The following is a 23,012-nucleotide window of genomic DNA, read 5'->3' as shown; positions in this document are numbered from 1 at the left end:
TTGGCTATAGTCATCATCCTATACATTATATCCCTAGTAGTTATTTAACTTATAACTATTCACATCTTTTGTGTATTAATAGGGATATTTGAAAGGGTTTCTATTGAGTTGTATGAGTTCATGTATTTTAGCTATTGGTCCCTTATCAGATGTACAGTTTGGAAATACCTTCCCCATTCCATAGGTTGTCTTTTTACTTTTTTGATGATTTCCTTTGCTGTGTAGAAACTTTAGTTTGATGTAGTCCCACTTATCTAATTTTGATTTTGTTGCTTCTATCATATCCAAAAAAAATCATTACGAAAACCCATATCAAGGAGCTTTATTCCTGTTTTCTTCTAGGAGTTTTATGGTGTCATACATTTACATTTTTAACTTATTTCAAATTAATTTTGGTAAGCAGCATAAGGCATGAAGCTGGTTTCATTCTTTTATATGTGAATATCCAATTATTTCAGCACCATTAATTGAAGAGATTGTTCTCTCTCCATTGAGTATTCTTATCTCCCTTATCAAATATTAACTGTATATATCGGAGTTTATTTCTGGGCTCTTGATACTGTTCATCCAGTCTATTTGCCATATCATACCATACCATATAGTTTTGATGACTATACCTTTATAGCGTCTCAGGAAGTATGATATCACCTGCTTTGTTCTTTCCTGGAATTTCTTTGGCTATTTGGGTTTTTGTTTTGTGGTTAGATATAAATTTTAGGTCTATTTTTTCTACTTCTTCAAAATATACCATGGAAATCTTGATAGGGATTGCATTATATCTGCAGAAGACTTATGGTAGTATTGCCAAGTTAATAATATTAATAATTTCAATCCATGAACATGTAGGCTGCTGCTGCTAAGTCACTTCAGTCGTGTCCAACTCTGTGTGACCCATAGACGGCAGCCCACTAGGCTCCCCCGTCCCTGGGAGTCTCCAGGCAAGAACACTGGAGTGGGTTGCCATTTCCTTCTCCAATGCATGAAAGTGAAAAGTGAAAGTGAAGTCGCTCAAGTCGTGTCCGACCCTCAGCGACCCCATGGACTGCAGCCTACCAGGCTCCTCCATCCATGGGATTTTCCAGGCAGGAATACTGGAGTGGGGTGCCATTGCCTTCTCTGATGAACATGTATACCTTTCCATTTATTTATGTCTTCATTTTAATATTCTTTGGTTTTCAGCATAAAAATTTCACCTCTTAGTTAAATTTATTTCGAAGCATTTTGTTTTTGAACGCTTTATAAATGAGATCAATTTTTAAAAATTTTTCTTCAGAAATTTTGTTCTTAGTGTATAGAAATACTACTGATTTTTGTATGTTAATTTTGTACACAGGAATTTTCCTGAATTCTTTACTGTCTGTTTTGTGTATGTTTTCTTAGGTTCTTTTAATCTATAGTGTTGTTCAGATCACTGTTTCCTTGTTGATACTCTGTCTATATAATCTATTCATTGTTTAGAGTGGGGACGAAAGTTCACAACTATTACTGTGTTACTGCTTACTTCTCCCTTTAATTATGTTAGATTTTGCTTTACATATTTAGGTACTCTACCATTGGGTACATATATATTTATCAATGCTATATCTTCTTGAAGGATTGGCATCCTTCTCATTACATAGTGACATTCTTTGTTTCTTTTTATCATTTTTAAAGTATATTTTGTCTGATATAAGTATGGCTAATCTGCTTTTATTTTGGTAACCATTGATTGAAATGTGTTTAAGGCTACAGTAATTATCTTGTAGGCATGTCATTATTGAATTTGTTCTTTTATCCATTGAGCTATATAACTTTTGGTCAGGGAATTTAATCCACTTACATATATATATGTAATTATTGATAGATAAGGATTCACAGGCTAGTAAAGTAATGCTGAAAATTTTGCAAGCCAGGATGCAGCAATACGTGAACCATGAACTTCCAGATGTTCAAGCTGGTTTTAGAAAAGGCAGAGGCACCAGAGATCAAATTGCCAACATCTGCTGGATCATGGAAAAACCAAGAGAGTTCCAGAAAAACATCTATTTCTGCTTTATTGACTATGCCAAAGCCTTTGACTGTGTGGATCACAATAAACTGTGGGAAATTCTGAAAGAGATGGGAATACCAGACCACCTGACCTGCCTCTTGAGAAACTCAAGAAAGTTCCAGAAGAATATCTATTTCTGCTTTATTGACTATGCCAAAGCCTTTGACTGTGCAGATCACAATAAACTGGAAAATTCTGAAAGAGATGGGAATACCAGACCACCTGACCTGCCTCTTGAGAAACCTATATGTTAGGAAGCAATAGTTAGAACTGGACATGGAACAACAGACTGGTTCCAAAGAGGAAAAGGAGTACATCAAGGCTGTATATCATTACCCTTCTTATTTAACTTGTATGCAGAGTACATCATGAGAAACGCTGGGCTGGAAGAAGCACAAGCTGGAATCAAGATTGCTGGGAGAAATGCCAATAACCTCAGGTATGCAGATGACACCACCCTTATGGCAGAAAGTGAAGAGGAACTAAAAAGCCTCTTGATGAAAGTGAAAGAGGAGAGTGAAAAAGTTGGCTTAAAACTCAACATTCAAAAAACTAAGATCATGGCATCTGGTCCCATCACTTCATGGCAAATAGATGGGGAAACAATGGATACAGTGTCAGACTTTATATTTTGGGGCTCCAAAATCACTGCAGATGGTCACTGCAGCCATGAAATTAAAAGATGCTTACTCCTTGAAAGGAAAGTTATGACCAATCTAGATAGCATATTCAAAAGCAGAGACATTACTTTGCCAACAAAGGTTCGTCTAGTCAAGGCTATGGTTTTTCCAGTGGTCATGTATGGATGTGAGAGTTGGACTGTGATGAAAGCTGAGCGCCAAAGAATTGATGCTTTGAACTGTGGTGTTGGAGAAGACTCTTGAGAGTCCCTTGGACTGCAAGGAGATCCAACCAGTCCATCCTAAAGGAGATCAGTCCTGGGTGTTCACTGGAAGGACTGATGCTAAAGCTGAAACTCCAATACTTTGGCCACCTCATGTGAAGAGTTGACTCATTGGAAAAGACTCTGATGCTGGGAGGGATTGGGGTCAGGAGGAGAAGGGGACGACAGAGGATGAGATGGCTGGATGGCATCACAGACTCGATGAACATGAGTTTGTGTGAACTCTGGGAGTTGGTGATGGACAGGGAGGCCTGGCGTGCTGCGATTCATGGGGTTGCAAAGAGTTGGACACGACTGAGGGACTGAACTAAACCCTCCTATGCTGCCCGCTAGACCAAATTCCTTACAAATACCTAATTAAGTACTTGATTTTGGAAGAAATAATGTAAAATACAGTGTAAACTATTGAAAATTCATATTAGTTTTTAATTTGTATCAGGTAATTTCTGGATCCTTTATGTAAGCATAAAGAGAAGATAATTCCACTGAGAAAGCAAACAGGAATCACAAGCAAGGGTGTCAGGTGATAATCCTCCATCAGCTAGAGTGCTTTTCTCTGAGATTGAATGTCCAAATGGTTATTACCAGGTTTGTAGTCTTATCTGATCTCTTCAAGGAAGTCTTCTATTTGAAAGTTTTCTTCCTCCCTGAAGAGACTGTTTCTACTGTCAATGTGTTTACTACCAAATAGCTGGATTTTGCTCTTAGATTTGAACATATTGAGAAAAAGGTTGGAGAAGGCAATGGCACCCCACTCCAGTACTCTCGCCTGGAAAATCCCAGGGTTGGAGGAGCCTGGTAGGCTGCAGTCCATGGGGTCGCTAAGAGTCAGACATGACTGAGGGACTTCACTTTCACTTTTCACTTTCATGCATTGGAGAAGGAAATGGCAACCCACTCCAGTGTTCTTGCCTGGAGAATCCCAGGGACAGGGGAGCCTGGTGGGCTGCTGTCTATGGGGTTGCACAGAGTCGGACACGACTGAAGGGACTTAGCAGTAGCAGCAGTAGCAGAAAAAGGTGGGGAGAAGGCAATGGCACCCCACTCCAGAACCCTTGCCTGGAAAATCCCATGGATGGAGGAGCCTGGTGGGCTGCCGTCAATGTGGTCGCACAGAGTAGGACACGACTGAAGCGACTTAGCAGCAGCAGCAGAGAAAGGTGGCACATGGGACATTTCATCTCAGATAAAAGGAACTAACTAATGTCACCTTTTCCTTTCTGTAACAATTTGATCACAGGGAAGTAACTTTTAGAACACTGTTAAAGGCTACATATAGGATTTTTATTTTATTTTGCTCAATACAAGGAAGTTTGGCTTACCAATTACATGAAGAACACATGGAGGATATTGAGAAGGAACGAGGCATTGTTTTTGAAAGATGGTAATTAAGTTGTTCAGCCTTGTTTCGCTTTGATCTTGTTGTTGTTGATATGCTAATTTACCCAGGAAACTATTAGGCAAAATATAGGTATCTTTTTTACCTTCCTTACATTGTGTCATACACGTGACATTAGGTATTCTATGTAACTGTTTTTCAGCCTACTGAAGAACTAAAGTTATTCTATGAATATAATAAAATTGTATCATATTTTAGGTACACTTGATAATTTAGTCATTTAGTTCTACTAACTAATATATTTCAACCTAGAAACCACACTGTTGGTAGGCAGATGTCTGCACATGTGGAGAGAATTCTCATAAAATTCAAATTTAAACTTATCTTTATGGCCTTTAAATATGATGATACTATCAGAGAAATAGACATAAAATTCCTTCCACATACCCACCATCATTATATAAATAGAAACCACATTACTTTAAGAGGAAGTAACAGGTGCTTACAGTTCCATTTAACTACAGACTAGGTTGTTCTGCAGAGAAGGCAATGGCACCCCACTCCAGTACTCTTGCCTGGAAAATCCCATGGATGGAGGAGCCTGGTAGGCTGCAGTCCATGGGGTCTCTAAGAGTCGGACACGACTGAGTGACTTCACTTTCACTTTTCACTTTCGTGCATTGGAGAAGGAAATGGCAGCCCACTCCAGTGTTCTTGCCTGGAGAATCCCATGGACGGGGGAGCTTGGTGGGCTGCCATCAGTGGGGTTGCACAGAGTCGGACACGACTGAAGTGACTTAGCAGCAGCAGCAGCAAGTTTTTCTGGGAATTAAAATTCTGTATTTAATGGTGATTCTCTGAGAAAAATGAAATGGCAACCCATAGCACTATTGTTGCCTGGGAAATCCCATGAATGGAGGAACCTGGAGGGCTATATCCATAGGGTCGCAAAGAGTCGGACTTAACCTAGTAACTAAACTACCACCACCACCACCACCACCACCATCAGTTCAGTTCAGTTCAGTTGCTCAGTCTTGTCCGACTCTTTTCGACCCCATGAATCGCAGCACGCCAGGCCTCCCTGTCCATCACCAACTCTCAGAGTTCACCCAGACTCACGTCCACCGAGTCAGTGATGCCATCCAGCCATCTCATCCTCTGTCGTCCCCTTCTCCTCCTGCCCCCGATCCCTCCCAGCATCAGAGTCTTTTCCAATGAGTCAACTCTTCACATGAGGGGGCCAAAGTACCGGAGTTTCAGCTTTAGTATCATCCCTTCCAAAGAAATCCCAGGGCTGATCTCCTTCAGAATGGACTGGTTGGATCTCCTTGCAGTCCAAGGGTCTCTCAAGAGTCTTCTCCAATACCACAGTTCAAAAGCATTAATTCTTTGGCGCTTAGCCTTCTTCACAGTCCAACTCTCACATCCATACATGACCATAGGGAAAACCATAGTCTTGACTAGACGAATCTTTGTTGGCAAAGTAATGTCTCTGCTTTTGAATATGCTCTCTAGGTTGGTCATGACTTTCCTTCCAAGGAGTAAGCATCTTTTAATTTCATGGCTGCACTCATCATCTGCAGTGATTTTGGAGCCCAAAAAAATAAAGTCTGACACGATTTCCACTGTTTCCCTATCTATTTCCCATGAAGTGATGGGGCCACCACCATAGAGGAAAACAAAAGTCTGACAGCATTTCTTAAAGGCATGATTGAAAATTTTAGTGCCTGAAATTTTTCTGCTTTTTAGACAGTGGGAGAAACAAAAGCAGGCTTCCAGGAAGCCTATCAAGGAAGGAAAAGGACTTGTGCCAGGTGATAATTTGGATACCCGTGTTACTATGCCTTTTAGTTTGGCTTTAGAAAAATCACTTCATTTTCATGCTCAAATAGCTGATGTGATTTAGTTAAACACATAAATAAAAAAAAGAAGCTGATCGTATCTTATCAAATAAGAACTAACAAAGACTTACCAAATGACTATATTTATAAAGGAAAAAGTTCTTATTGCAGTTTTGTTTATAAAATAATTTATATACACATATAGCTAGAGAGAAAAAGTATAGGCAAATGTATTACACTAACTCACCTTATATTCATAAGGTGGGTTCTGATTTCCGTTAACCTCGGCTATCTTTACTTTTCAAACAATTAATTTGTCAGAAGAAATAACAGATGTTCTTTTGCTATTACCTTCAGAAAGGAGATCCCCATCGCCAGAATTTATAATCATTTGGCACAATCTATTAAAGGAATGAAAAGATACCCCCTATAGGAGCTCCAGCTTGCTCATTGTGGATAAAACAAATATAAGATCCAAATTTAACTTCACTTTCAAAGGCATAGGAGTCGGTCTCCTAACGTGTCTTGCCTATTTTTAAAATTTTTATGATGGTAAATAAACCCTGGAAAATTCCTTCTTAGATTTTACCACCTGAAACTGCAGCTGTTGGCTGCCGCTATCAAAGCCTCACAACTCCAAACTCACGTGCAAACCTCATCAAGGGCAGACATTTCTAATTGATTCCAGAAGTATTTCTTTTGCTGAGATCAGGGGGCAAAGGAAGAATAATGAGCAGCTTTTTAGAGGGAATTGGGGGTTAGGGTGTTGAGGGGGGGGAGGGGAGTTTTTAAAATCTCAGGTTTGGCCAGAAATGCATAGCAATTTTACGGTCAGTTGGCAAGAGCATCTGGAACTAGGCATTCTGGCCTCATAGTTGATGGTAGTGAAACCAGCTCACAGGCAACAGCAAGCCCATAATGAGTCTCTGTCATGTTCTAGTGGAAACCATGTTGACATTCTGCCAAATATCCCTGCACCTTTTTCTTGGGGTCAGGATTCCCCTTAGAGCCCTCATCTAGTATATGAAATCCTGTTCACCCATGGATCTTATTTTAGCCATTTTTAAAGGCAATGCCAAAAGAAGACTAAAAATTAGAACTCATGTGTGTTTAATTCCTTGAATGCAGACAAGGCTTTATAACACAAGGCTGTGTTTGCTTTCATTGGCGGGGGGGTACATTTCAAAAGCAGCGGGCAATCTTGTTAGTGCATGGAGGGTGTTGGATGCTCAGGTCATAAATCATAGCACAGCGCATGGCACACTCAGGCTAGAGAAGGCAGAATTCGAGGCTCTTTGTTATTTCAAATGTATGACAGGTGATTATAAAAAGGGACGGGATTTCTTTTTTTTTCTATTTTTTCTTAATGCCAAGTCAAAAACCAAGGTGATGTGGAAATAATTTCTTATGAGTAAATGATGTTTACCTTAAGCTGCTGCTCGTAATTCACTATGCTGACATTGGTAGATTATGCCCACAAATAAGGCAGGTAAAAGGATAGCCATGAAAAATGTAGAATTATGTGACTCACCAGGACGGAAACTGGTTCCATGGAACCAGGGAGGGGCGATGCAAAATGCTAGACTTCTAACATTCCTATACTTCTGTTTTTATCTAAGCAATATGATTAAGAGAGATGGTATCAATTTTAGAAGTCACTCGGAATTCCAAAGTTTGTGATACGGAAAAAAATTCAACATATTTGCTCTTGTGGTTAATCTATTCTGGGCACTCCTATTTTCAAACAAGAAAAGTTAAGCAGGCAGAAAATCAAGACCAAGTAAAGACACAAAAACTATACAGAGAGAAATGCATTGTAAAATATAGTTTATAAAAAACAATATATTCTTAGATAAAATTCTCCTTGAAACACCTATGCTCTGATAATTTGAGTATAAGTTAACAGAAATATATAAAATTATTAATAACATTCTTCATAATATACATAATATTAAAAGATGGGTAAAAAGTGCTTGATGGTGAAAATGACCTTGAAGTTATAGTATTTGCAAAAGCAACCATACTTGTTAGATGTCCATGCTTATACTTTTTAAATAAAAGCCTAAGGGAAAAGGGACGGGCGGGTAAAATATAAGATATCTATACCTCTTAATTTTGGGGCTTCCCTGGTGGCTCAGATGGTAAAGTGTCTGCTTGCAATGTGGGACACCCAGTTTCAATTCCTGGGTCAGGAAGATCCCCTGGAGAAGGAAATGGCAACCCACTGCAGTATTCTTGCCTGGAGAATCCCATGGACAGAGGAGCCTGGTGAGCTACAGTCCACGGGCCGTGAAGAGTTGGATACGACTGAGCAACTTCACTTCAAAGGGGCCTCATATAAATCATCTTAATTAGTTTATTTTCACTTGCTACTTAGCCTGCTCTGCATTCAATGCATTAAATGTTTTTTAAATACTCTTATAAAACTGTAAATGAATGGACATGAGAGATACATATGCACTGTGAATGAGTTTACACACATAAAGCTCTCTGCACAGGACCTGCAGCAAAGTATTTGCTATTTGTGTGTCATAATATACCTTCAAATATGCATATCTTTAGATACTAAATATACAAGGAATATAAGGGAAAGTTAAAGAATAAAAACGTCAAAAGAAAGTGGCAGTAATACTTAATCTGAATTAGAGGTGAAGACAGAAAAATGGAAAAGTTTATTATCAGTTCAGTTCAGTCGGTCAGTTGTGTCTGACTCTTTGCAACCTCATGGACTGCAGCACGCCAGGCCTCCCTACCCATCACCAACTCCAGGAGCTTACTCAAACTCACGTCCATTGAGTCGGTGATGCCATCTAACCATCTCATCCTCTGTTGTCCCTTTTTCCTCCCACCTTCAATCTTTCCCAGCATCAGGGTCTTTTCAAGTGAGTCAGTTCTTCGCATCAGGTGGCCAAGGTATTGGAGTTTCAGCTTCAGCATCAGTCTTTCCAATGAATATTGAGGACTAATTTCCTTTAGGATGGACTGGTTGGATCTCCTTGCAATCCAAGGGACTCTCAAGAGTCTTCTCCAACATCACAGTTCAAAATCAACTCTTCAGCACTCAGCTTTCTTTATGGTCCAACTGTCACATCCATACGTGACTACTGGAAAAACCATAGCTTTGACTAGGTAGACCTTTGTTGGCAAATAATGTCTCTGCTGTCTAGGTTAGTCATAGCTTTTTTCCCAAGGAGCAAGCATCTTTTAATTTCATGGCAGCAGTCACCATCGGTAGTGATTTTGGAGCCCCCCAAAATAAAGTCTGTCACTGTTTCCATTGCTTCTCCATTTATTTGCCATGAAGTGATGGGACTGGATGCCATGATCTTAGTTTTTTGAATGTTGAGTTTTAAGCAACTTTTTGACTTTCTTCTTTCACTTTCATCAAGAGGCTCTTTAGTTCTTCGCTTTCTGCCGTAAGGGCGGTGTCATCTAACTGCATGCCTGAGGTTACTGCTATTTCTCCCGGCAATCTTGATTCCAGCTTGTGCTTCATCCAGCCCAGTGTTTCTCATGATGTACTCTGCATAGAAGTTAAATATGCAGGGTGACAATATACAGCCTTGGCGTATTCCTTTCCTGATTTGGAACCAGTCTGTTGTTCCATGTCCAGTTCTAACTGTTGCTTCCTGGCCTACATAGAGATTTCTCAGGAGGCAGGTCAGATGGTCTGGTATTCCCATCTCTTTAATAATTTTCCACAGTTTGTTGTGAACCACACAATCCAAGTTTATTATATGAACACACAAAAAAATCTAAAGGAAATTTGCTAATAATATCAATGTGTGTTTACTCTATTCTATTCTGTGGCTGTCACATATTTTCCTCAACATAAAACTCTCTAATGTCCTATAAAACATATTCTTTATATGTCACATGTAAATAGTTTTCAAATTTCTTAATTCACAGAATACACAAGGTTTTACTTTCTGGAACTGTGATCTGGTTGGTGAAGCAGCTTACATTCACCTTCTGGATAAATAGCTAGTGGTGGTTTAATCACTAAGTTGTGTCCAACTCTTGGAACCCTCCAGGCTACTCTGTCCATAGGATTTTCCAGGCAACTATACTTGAGTGCATTGTCATTTCCTTCTCTAGGGGATCTTCCTGACCGAGGGATAGAACTCGGGTCTCCTGCACTGCAGGCAGATTCTTTACTGACTGAGCTACCAGGGAAGCTCAGAGATAAATAGCTACTGAACAGAAAGTAATGGCTAATACTTGCATTGTTTAATAGAAGCCGCATATTCTCTGTAACATAGCGTTATAGATACAGAAGCTTTCCAGTACATTTTAGCAGTTTTGCTATGATGTAAAGATTTTGAATTAATTTTAAGTTTGAGTACTGTCTCCTAAAATAGGATACAAGAAATTCTGATAGATGTATTTAAAACTTAGATAGGCAATAAACGTTGATAAATAAGTCATGCTTGTGGAATTAAAGTTCACATCATATGTTAGTTTTATATCTTTTCATAATTATAGATAAGATTCATATAGACTTATGCTAGTGGTCACAAGAAGAACTGTAGCTGGATATATTTAGCACTATGTGTGGGGAAAAAAGTATATGTTCATCTGAATTAGTAATAATGAATGATTTAGTAGTACCATCTTTATGTGTGGAGGTAGTATACAATTATATGGGCAACCAACTTCCGTATTGTTGCCTGGGGAATCCCATGGAGGGAGGAGCCTGGCAGACTACAGTCCGTGGGGTTGCAATGAGTTGGACACACCTTGAGTGACTTCACTTTCACTCTATGGAAATAAAATCCATCTGAGTTCAATACAGGGGCAGTGAGACAAACTACAAGCTAGGGAAAGCTTTTTAACAAATGTGATGAAGGAATGGTATCTTACATAGAATTTCTTAAAAGAAGAACTAAATAACAACTGAATAGGGAAATGGGTAATGACATACACGTGCATATCACTGGAAAAGAAAACATAAATAACCAATAAAGATGGAATAATGGCCATCCTCAGTAATAAGCAAGAGAATAGTAATTAGGAATATAATGAGAAATCATTTAATGTCCAAAATGAACAAAAGTTAAGATATCTGACAATTTCAGTTTTGGAGAGGGAATGTATACTCTTTCAGTGGTAAATTTTAAAATCACTTTGGAAAACAAATTTGCATTCCTTTAAGAATGTAATCAGGCTACATTTCCTATAATCCAGCAATTCCATATCCAGCTGTATAACCCTAGAGAAACTCTATATATTTCACATTCACTAGATGTGTGCATGGATTTTCCCTGTAGCATTGTAAAAGCTGGAAGCAAACACTGGAGAACAGATACTGGATATAGTTATATAACATGTATATAATCTACAACCACTGCAACTAAAAGGATACGTTTTACAAAGATGTTCAGTAAATTAAAGGAAATTGCAGGAAACTATGTATAATATGGTATCATTGTATTATACTCAAAAAGTTTTTAAATAAATTAAATATTCTTTAGTTAATAAATTCAAGAATATATGGAAAAATTGGGGTTGGTATAGAAACAACCATGGCAACGTAAAAACACACGTACAGAACGATGGCAGCATGTGTGGGAGTGTGAACTAGAGCAGGATCACCCAGGTAGCAGGTCATGGTGTTAATAATACCTCACTGGTATTGTAACGTTTAGTTTTAAGGTGGGTGGCTTTAATTTTATTGTCTTTTAAAAGCTACTTTATATGATTTAGTGTATAATAAATACTATATAATGGGGAAAGTTATGAGTTGATATGAATAAAATATTATTTAAAACAGAGCTATAATTCACAATTGCAAACTCTGTATAGTTGATAAAATATTTGAGGCTTGAATAATATTAAAATAGATTAGTCAAGACTGTATACTATGAATGTTCATAAGTCAGTGTGTGTGTGTATGCATGCGTGTTATTTTCCCCCTTAAATCAATAAGTTAAGTTTATGGTAGACTAGCATGTATTTCCAGAGAAGGCCATGGCACCCCCACTCCAGTACTCTTGCCTGGAAAATCCCATGGATGGAGGAGCCTGGTGGGCTGCAGTCCATAGGGTTGTTCAGAGTAGGACACGACTGAAGTGACTTAGCAGCAGCAGCAGCAGCATGTATTTCATAATTAAAAGTTGGGTGCAGTCTATTCTTTATATTCATTATAAGGCCAGGTGTATAGCTGAAAAAAAATCAACTAAGATGTCTTCAGACAAACATGTCTATGTCCTGTGATATACCAATCATCATTGTGAGATAAAGTTAAATAACATAAAACCCATGTGTGGTAGACTGGACAATGGCCATAAATCCACGCATACTTTTTTTTTTTTTTTCATGAAGTTATTTCAATTTGATCTTTTTATTTTTTTAATTAATTTTATTTTATTTTTAAACTTTACATAATTGTATTAGTTTTGCCAAATATCAAAATGAATCCACCACAGGTATACATGTGTTCCCCATCCTGAACCCTCCTCCCTCCTCCCTCCCCATACCATCCCTCTGGGTCGTCCCAGTGCACCAGCCCCAAGCATCCAGTATCGTGCATTGAACCTGGACTGGCGTCTCATTTCATACATGATATTTTACATGTTTGACTATTCTTCTAATCAAGAGATGGAGTCTATTTTTCCAGTCCTTGAACAGTGACTGGCCTGGTGATGGTCTTTGACCAATGGAATATGGAAGGAATGACACTTTTTGAGTTTCAGAGCCTGGGCTCCAAGAAGTGTGGCAGATTCCATTGTCATGAACCTGAAACTGCCACGTTAAAAACCTGGTCTGGTTTACTGCAGAGTGAGAGGTCTCATGGAGTGAAAATAAAGGTGTTTCCACTAACAGCCAGAATGGTGCCCCCTCATGTAACACTTGTGTATGTCCAGCACAGCTGACCCCTAAGCTGCATATAATCTGATGAATGAGTTTACATTAAAGCAGCAGTGGAAATACCACAGAACTGTGAGAAATAATGAATCTTCATCATTTTAAGCCATTAAGTTTTGGGTTATTTTTTACATAGAAATAGATAACTTAAACACCAAAGAAGGTTGAATGTTACTTTAAAAAAAGAGAAGAAAGGGAGACCTATGGAATGTGATACCAAGAACTGCTAAGCCTCTCTTCACTTTCTGATGCATGTATTTTAATCAACCATTTGGATAACAAGGGACTTCTGACTACCTATGACTGGTCATTTGAAGTCACTCAAAATTCAGAATTCTATGTCAGGTGAAAATTCCAGCAACTTGCTCTCCTCCATTTTGGTGAGTAACAGCTATCAAGTAGGGAATGTCAGTGTCCACTGAATAGTTACTGAATCAATAAATAGGTATTAAAGAGTCTTGACTATATTGTCTTGACCATATTCTATTGGCCAGAAGCATCCATAAGTCTCACCCACGTTCTGGGGAGGGGAGTACACAGGCTGACAGCTCATAAACAGCAGTGGCAGGAATCATGGGGCCACTCAAGGTTCTGAGTGTCACAGTTAGAGAAGGTACACAGACAATAACAATACAGCATATATATATATATGCTGCTGCTAAGTCGCTTCAGTCGTGTCCGACTCTGTGTGACCCCATAGACGGCAGCCCACCAGGCTTCCCCGTCTCTGGGATTCTCCAGGCAAGAACACTGTGCGTGTTAATATTATACACATTTTTATATATATATATATTTCCACTACTTTCCTTGTTTTCTGAATTTTATAAATATATATATTTATAAAACATATATATATTTATAAAAATATATATATATATATATGATAATAATAAATACTAAAGTGAAAAACAAGTCAGGAGCAGAGGAGGCAAAATTAGAAATTAATAACAAAAATGGTGCCCAAGGAATGCTGGTGGCATTTCAGTTCAGACCTGATATGAGGGGAAGGACAGGTGGACTCCTGGGAAAGAACAGGTAAAGGCAAAATCAAGAGCAAAGTTTCAAGACAGGGTAGAGTGAGCACATTCCTAGAGCACTGCACATGCCTGGAATTCAGCAAGCAAGAAGGCAAGTAGTGGAAATATTTTTGGAGGCTCCAAAATCACTGATGATGGTGACTGCAGCCATAAAATTAAAAGACACTTCCTCCTTAAAAGAAAAGCTATGACCAACCTAGACAGCATATTAAAAAGCAGAGACATTACTTTACCAACAAAGGTCCATCTAGTCAAAGCTATGGTTTTTCCAGCAGTCACGTATGGATGTGAGAGTTGGACTATAAATAAAGCTGAGTGACTAAGAAATTGATGCTTTTGAACTGTGGTGTTGGAGAAGACTCATGAGAGTCCCTTGGACTGCAGGGAGGTCCAAAATAGTCCATCCTAAAGGAAATCAGTCCTAAATATTCATTGGAAGGACTGATGCTGAAGCTGAAACTCCAATCCTTTGGCCACCTGATGCGAAGAACCGACTCATTGGAAAAGCCCTGATGCTGGGAACTATTGAAGTAAGGAGGAGAAGGGTACAAGAGAGGATGAGATGGTTGGATGGCATCACCAACACAATGGACATGAGTTTGAGTATGCTCCGGGAGTTGCTGATGGACAGGGAAGGCTGGCGTGCTGCAGTCCATGGGGTCGCAAAGAGTCGGACATGACTGAGCGACTGAACTGAACTGATCCTGGATGAGCCCAGCTGTAACAGGTGAAAGCCTTTAAAAAAGGGTCTGAGCCTTCCCTGAAGTGAGAGTTTCTCTGTGCAGCCTGATGAAGTAGACTGTCATGTGGAGGAAGCCCACATGGCCAAGACCCACAGGCGGCCTCGGGGACCTCAAGGGCAGCCTCCAGTGAAAAGCACCAGAAAGTGAGGTCCTAAGTCATACGAGTGCAAAGCAATGAATTCTGTCAACAAACTGAGAGAGCTGGAAGTGGATTTTTCCATAGTTAAATCGCAAGATGATAACATAATCTAGCCGACACCTGCAATGCAGCCTTTTGAGACCCAGAGCAGAGAGATGAGTATGAAGTTTAAACAGTGCCTGACCTCCCAATCTCTGGAAACTGTTAGACAGTGAATGTGTTTAGTATTAAGTGATTACATTTGTGGTAAGTTTTTCCAGAAATCAAAAATTAACACTACACTTATTAAAATCAAGCTCCACATAAACAAGGCTTTTGTTGTGCTTTGCCCAGCCCAGGCAATCAGTGAATACTGAATAAACGTTTCTTTTTGTCACTTAGAGCATTAGGCAAGCTGGTTCTGTCTTCTGCAAGGATTTATTTATCTAGGCTTTTGTTACTAGGCTCATCTCACCACTCAGATCGTTCATGGTCACCCCTGCTTCCAGATGTTTCCCTGTAATCTCCCTTCAGTCAGTCAAGTGCTCTTCACCTTCCCCTCTGCTTGTTCAAATCCTACCCACCTCTTGTGTGCATCTTCAGCAGATACAAATTTGTTTACAATTTAAAAATGATGGGGCTTCCCTGGTGGCTCAGATGGTAAAGGATCTGCTCCAGGTTCTGTCCCTGTGTCATAAATATCCTCTGGAGAAGACAATGGCTACCCAGTCCAATATTCTTGGAGAATTCCACGAACAAGGCTACAGTCCATGGGCTTGCAAAGAGTCGGACATGACTGAGCCAGTAACATTTTTACAGTGATATGCTTCCATCTTAATGATTTCAACAAAAAGTGTAAATCAGATTAAAAAAATTTTTGAGGTCTAAATTTATAGACATGGCATGTTCTTTTGGAATCAAAACACTGAAGAAGCTGAAGTTGAACAGTTCTATGAAGACCTACAAGACCTTTTAGAACTAACACCCAAAAAAGATGTCCTTTTCATTTTGGGGACTGGAATGCAAAACTAGGAAGTCAAAAAACACCTGGAGTAACAGGCAAATTTGGCCTTGGAATACGGAATGAAGCAGGGCAAAGACTAATAGAGTTCTGCCAAGAAAATGCACTGGTCATAACAAACACCCTCTTCCAACAACACAAGAGAAGACTCTATACATGGACATCACTGGATGGTCAACACCGAAATCAGATTGATTATATTCTTTGCAGCCAAAGATGGAGAAGATCTATACAGTCAGCAAAAACAAGACCAGGAGCTGACTGTGGCTCAGACCATGAACTCCTTATTGCCAAATTCAGACTTAAATTGAAGAAAGTAGGGAAAACCACTAGACCATTCAGGTATGACCTAAATCAAATCCCTTATTATTATACAGTGGAAGTGAGAAATACATTTAAGGGCCTAGATCTGAAGGATAGATTGCCTGATGAATTATGGAATGAGAGTCATGACATTGTACAGGAGACAGGGATCGAGACCATCCCCATGGAAAAGAAATGCAAAAAAGCAAAATGGTTGTCTGGGGAGGCCTTACAAAGAGCTGTGAAAAGAAGAGAAGTGAAAAGCAAAGGAGAAAAGGAAAGATATAATCATCTGAATGCAGAGTTCCAAAGAATAGCAAGAAGAGATAAGAAAGCCTTCTTCAGTGATCAATGCAAAGAAATAGAGGAAAACAACAGAATGGGAAAGACTAGAGATCTCTTCAAGAAAATCAGAGATACCAAAGGAAAATTTCATGCAAAGATGGGCTCGATAAAGGACAGAAATGGCGTGGACCTAACAGAAGCAGAAGATATTAAGAAGAGATGGCAAGAATACACAGAAGAACTGTACAAAACAGATCTTCATGACCAAGATAATCACGATGGTGTGATCACTCACCTAGAGCCAGACATCCTGGAATGTGAAGTCAAGTGGGCCTTAGAAAGCATCACTACGAACAAAGCTAGTGGAGGTGATGGAATTCCAGTTGAGCTATTCCAAATCCTGAAAGATGATGCTGTGAAAGTGCTGCACTCAATATGCCAGCAAATTTGGAAAACTCAGCAGTGGCCACAGGACTGGAAAAGGTCAGTTTTCATTCCAATCCCAAAGAAAGGCAATGCCAAAGAATGCTCAAACTACCGCACAATTGCACTCATCTCACACGCTAGTAAAGTAATGCTCAAAATTCTCCAAGCCAGGCTTCAGCAGTATGTGAACCGTGAACTTCCTAATGTTCAACCTGGTTTTAGAAAAGGCAGAGGAACCAGAGATCAAATTGCCAACATCTGCTGGATCATGGAAAAAGCAAGAGAGTTCCAGAAAAACATCTATTTCTGCTTTATTGACTATGCCAAAGCCTTTGACTGTGTGGATCACAATAAACTGTGGGAAATTCTGAAAGAGATGGGAATACCAGACCACCTGACCTGCCTCTTGAGAAATTTGTATGCAGGTCAGGAAGCAACAGTTAGAACTGGACATGGAACAACAGACTGGTTCCAAATAGGAAAAGGAGTACGTCAAGTCTGTATATTGTCACCGTGTTTATTTAACTTACATGCAGAGTACGTCATGAGAAATGCTGGACTGGAAGAAACACAAGCTGGAATCAAGATTGCCGGGAGAAATATCAATAACCTCAGAGATGCAGATGACACTACCCTTATGGCAGAAAGTGAAGAGGAACTCAAAAGCCTCCTGATGAAAGTGAAAGTGGAGAGTGAAAAAGTTGGCTTAAAGCTCAACATTCAGAAAACGAAGATCATGGCATCTGGTCCCATCACTTCATGGGAAATAGATGGGGAAACAGTGGAAACAGTGTCAGACTTTATTTTTCTGGGCTCCAAAATCACTGCAGATGGTGACTGCAGCCATGAAATTAAAAGATGCTTACTCCTTGGAAGGAAAGTTATGACCACCTAGATAGCATATTCAAAAGCAGAGACGTTACTTTGCCAACAAAGGTTCCTCTAGTCAAGGCTATGGTTTTTCCTGTGGTCATGTATGGATGTGAGAGTTGGACTGTGAAGAAGGCTGAGCACCGAAGAATTGATGCTTTTGAACTGTGGTGTTGGAGAAGACTCTTGAGAGTCCCTTGGACTGCAAGGAGATCCAACCAGTCCATTTCGAAGGAGATCAGCCCTGGGATTTCTTTGGAAGGAATGATGCTAAAGCTGAAACTCCAGTACTTTGACCACCTCATGCGAAGAGCTGACTCATTGGAAAAGACTCTGATGCTGGGAGGGATTGGGGGCAAGAGGAGAAGGGGACGACAGAGGATGAGATGGCTGGATGGCATCACTGACTCAGTGGACGTGAGTCTCAGGGAGTTGGGCTGGACAGGAAGGCCTGGCGTGCTGCGATTCATGGGGTCGCAAAGAGTCGGACACGACTGAGCGACTGATCTGATCTGAATAAGCAGATATTATCAGGTTCATGTTTTCATTGCTTTAAATAATCTAGTCCTCAAAATATTATTTTAAATGTATGTATGTGGTTTATATGTATATATAGATAAGTTATACAATTATTACTTACATGCCAGATATTATGGTAGTTTTACAGACTATCTTCTTACTCCTTTGAATATAAAAATCAACTTTCATATGTTTTTTATTCTCTTTTTTCATGGAGGGAACTAAGGTGTGGTTATTTTAGATAATCACTCAAGGTCATAAAACCAATTGGCAGAGCTGGAGCTTCGATTTGTGTGACTTCAATGTTTTTTTTTCCCAGTATTGTAAACTATCTCCTTAATAAAAAGTTACATGAAACAAAATATACATAGTATCAAAATATATGCAAACAAGTATTTCTCATTATCTTATATACCTATATACTTATCAAAATATCTACTCATCTTTCACTTTGCTATCTTCTCTTTAAGTGTCTGTAAGGTTAGACACCTTTAAACCTACTGATAAAATTTATCACAAGTCCACAGGTGATCTTAGACCTGAGTCAACAGAAAAAAAAAATGTGTGTGCTTATCTGAGTGGGGAATGAGGGATGAAAAGAATGAAGGGATTGCTTTCATGTCAAATATCGTATCCATAAAGCAGCAAGTTTTGAAGAAAATATTATGTGAGTCAGTCAAGATACTGACTGATCTATCCAAAGAGAAATGTACAAGGGCACAGACTCATCACTGCACAAACTAGACAGACAACTGTGTACTGGTATAGCAGTAAATTTTATTTATAAATACCAAGAGAACCACACCCTTACTTAATGTTCTGTGGATCCAAGCTAAAGAGGACAAAAACTTCCATAGGAAGTCACAGGATCAGATTCAAATTTTCCTTTGTATTTCTGACTTGTAATTACCTAAGAGCTCTTTTACAATCTAAGTGAAAAATAATTTAAGGTCAGTTCTCCAGTCTGTGCATGCTTGTGTACATGAGTTTTTAGCTGTAAGTGTGACCGGCAGTATGCCTGTTTAGTACAGAACTGTTGTCATGCACACCTATGAAATTTGGCTTACATAATAAAGCAATATAACAACCTGCCACCAGTCGTTGAGACAAATATAGAAGTCATAGAGCTACTAGCTGATGTTGCCAACATATACAACACTGATTTATAAAACAAAGAGAGGATTAATTACTTCAATGTCAGTTATTCTAGTGATAGATTCAAGGAAAATTGATGAGAACACTGTGTCCTTGTAGGATAATCATTCCTGTCACTCATTCCTAATTTATACTGAATGGAGTCACTGAAGCCATGCATTAGGTTTCTGTACAGTTTGTGTGTGCAAAGAACTGGTTTAGTAAAACTCTGATAAATTGCAAAGATGTACATAAATTTCTAAGATATAAAAGTGTGAGGAAAACACAAATTTCAAATTCACAGTTAAGAAATAAGAATTGCTAACTGTTTCTAATTTTTTGAACTTTAAAACAGATCGCCAGGTACAAAATGTTGATAACAAAATACTTGTGTAGTCTTTACCATCTAGTTATTGACCTCTAGTCACAGAAGACTTATTCACGTTTAATCTTGGAAATTCAGTGGTTAAATATATATTTTAATGATGATACCAGTAGTGCAAATACTTTTTATAACAATAATAATAGCAATATGAATAATGATAACTAAAATGTATCAAGTGCTTCCTAATTCTCTGTGTCATTAAATTTGTCCACTGAGCCACATGGTGTAGATATCATTATTACACCACTTTAAGGACATGTTTTAGTGGCAAATCGCAGGCAATACCTGCTCTTGAAGAAGTGGCCAGGTGTGTGCCTTTCTGGAAATATTTTGCCATGGTTCTCCCTTCCTTGAATCATAAACCAAAGATAATTCAGGGGCAACTTTTTCACACTATGAGTCTTTTCAAAACACTTTGCAGTTAAATCTATAAGACCTTTTAGCTCTCCACATTTTTCAAGGTACTTTTGCTACATTGCATCTGAAATTTCATCTAAACCCCTTCAGATAGCTGAGTACTGCTGTCCATACACAGAAGAAAGCATTGCTCAGTGGTCAAGAGCTGTGGTGTCAGACTGCCTGCGTTGTATCCTGACTTCTTTGCGTACTACCTATGTGAATTCAGACAGTGAGTTAAGCTGTTACTCCATTTGCCATTATAAAAATAAATAATAGTTACTACATCATGAGTTTGATATGAGGACTAAATGGAATAATGCAAATATGCCGTTTAGAACATAGTATAAGTTCCATGCACATTAGTTCTCATTAAACCTATCTTACAGGTAAATGATCTGGGGCACAAAATCCAATGTCCAACAAAGTGAGTATCAAGCTAAGAACTCACAACCATAATTTTATGGTCAACATTGTTGCTTCTTCCAAACCCCATGTCAGTTGTTCCCAAACTTGATTTTGGATCTTGTGACAAGCAAAAGAATTATTTCAAGGGATCCTTAGGTTCATATAAAATAATAATAATAGCACCTAACATTAGCACGTTAAAAAGCAGAGACATTACTTTGCCAGCAAAGGTCCATCTAGTCAAAGCTACAGTTTTTCCAGTAGTCATGTACGCATGTGAGAGCTGGACTATAAAGAAAGCTGAGTGCTGAAGAACCGATGCTTTTGAACTCTGGTGTTGGAGAAGACTCTTGAGAGTCCCTTGGACTTCAAGGAGATCCTACCAGGAGATCCATCCTAAACGAAATCAGTCCTGAATATTCACTGGAAGGAATGATGCTGAAGCTAAAACTCCAGTACTTTGGCCACCTGATGTGAAAAACTGGCTCACTGGAAAAGACCCTGATGCTGCGAAAGATTGAGGGCAGGAGGAGAAGGGGATGACCAACGATGAGATGGTTGGATGGCATCACCAACACGATGGACATAAATTTGAGTAAACTCTAGGAGTTGGTGATGGACAAGGAGGCCTGGTGTGCTGCAGTCCATGGCATCGCAGAGTCAGACACGACTGAGTGACTGAACTGAACTGAGCTGAACGTTTATTAAGCATGTACTATGTGTTAAGCACTGTACTAAATTTCTTACATAGATTGTCACATTTAATTCTCAAAACCCTATTTGATAGACATTTAGTTTCTCCCTTTACAGATGAGGAAGTTAAGGCTAAGTATCTTTAAGTGATCAAGTAACTGTGCAGGGACACACACAGCCAGTAAGTTCCTGAGCCAGGAATCAAATTTAGACAATGTGGCTCAAGTCTTAACATTCACTTTCACCTACTGACTAACTTAAGTGAAGAGATAGCATTTCAACCCTAGATTTCATCCCAGTCAAAAGTTGGATCCTTCACCATCCCACCATCAAAAACCCCAGTGTTTTTGTAATCATATATTTTCACATTTACAACATGGATGACTTAAGAACCTACATTCTCTCATTGTTTTGGAGCATTTAAGATAAACTATCACAATATACCCAAGAGTAGGTTTATTAAGTGGAATTACTCTGCTTCATCCCTACAATTAGAATATCTTCCCTTCTACAGAATGTGAAAATGCTATGATTTTAGATTTTAAGGTTTTTTGGCATTTATATTTCTAAACTTCATTAAACATGTACAGTTTATGCTTTTTCATTTCAATTTTGGGTTGTAACCTCAAGAAACAAAATATATGTAGATGTATAAAGTTTATTTAACACCTATTTAAATACATAGATTAGATGATATCCAATATACCGATTCTAAGATTTAATGCTTAATCATTTTAATTCAGATACTTTTAGAAATAGAAATATATTTACATGGTTCAGAAAGTTTAAGGTACCAAAAATATTAACTTAATGAATAATCTTTCCTCTAGTCCTTTCTTCAAGCCACACAGTTCACTTTCCCACAGGCAACCATTTATTAGAATCTTGACTATATTTCTGGAAATATTTGCAAACATACACAAATATTTATATGCATTTACTCCCCTTCCTCATTTTTATACAATGAGCTTTGTATGGCAGCACGCTTCACATACTTCACAGACTCTCCTGTATCCTGTTTTATTCTTTCTTTTTTCTCTCTCCATTATATATATATATATGTATATATATTTACACACACACACACACACACACACACCTGTTGTTATTGTTGTTTAGTCGCTAAGTCATGTCCGACTCTGTGACCCCATGGACTGTAGCCCTCCAGGCTCCTCTGTCCATGGGATTTCCCAGGCAAGAATCCTGGAGTGGGTTGCCATTTTCTTCTCTATGGGATCTTCCTGACTCAGGGATCAAACCTGAATCTCTTGCACTGGAGACAGATTCTTTACTGCTGAGCCAGTAGGGAAGGCCATACATATGATGGAGCAAGCTCAAATATATATGTATTTTTAATAAATGCTCCATACTGTTATTAAAGACTTCCCTGTTTCCACTGCCAAATGTATATTCTTCATTATGTTAACCATAATTTTTAAGCAGTTTCCTATTAATGGCTTAAGAGGACATTAATGATTGTTAATGACTGTTTTCAGCATTCCATTACAAATGACTAATATTCCATATACATTAATTCACACACGTATATCATTTGTGTAGCATAAATTCCTAGGAGTGAAGTGTTGGATCAAAGGGTAAGAGTATTTGCAATTTGACACATATCACTGAATTCTCTTCCAAACAGTTGGTCCAAACTTTTAACTGTTACTCAGTTATGAAAGTGTCTACTTCAA

The 23,012-nt window shown here is 38.7% G+C and overlaps 1 protein-coding gene across 1 annotated transcript in view; it reads right to left on the bottom strand.

Moving 5' to 3' along the window:
* Positions 1-23,012, bottom strand: part of AGMO (alkylglycerol monooxygenase) — a 390,797-nt gene that overhangs the window by 159,298 nt on the left and 208,487 nt on the right. The window lies entirely within an intron of this gene.

Source organism: Bos mutus, chromosome 4, assembly GCF_027580195.1.
Source record: "Bos mutus isolate GX-2022 chromosome 4, NWIPB_WYAK_1.1, whole genome shotgun sequence".
Lineage (NCBI taxonomy): Eukaryota > Metazoa > Chordata > Mammalia > Artiodactyla > Bovidae > Bos > Bos mutus.
Note: the sequence above shows the minus strand (reverse complement) of the source record. Positions and strands in the feature narration are given on the sequence as shown.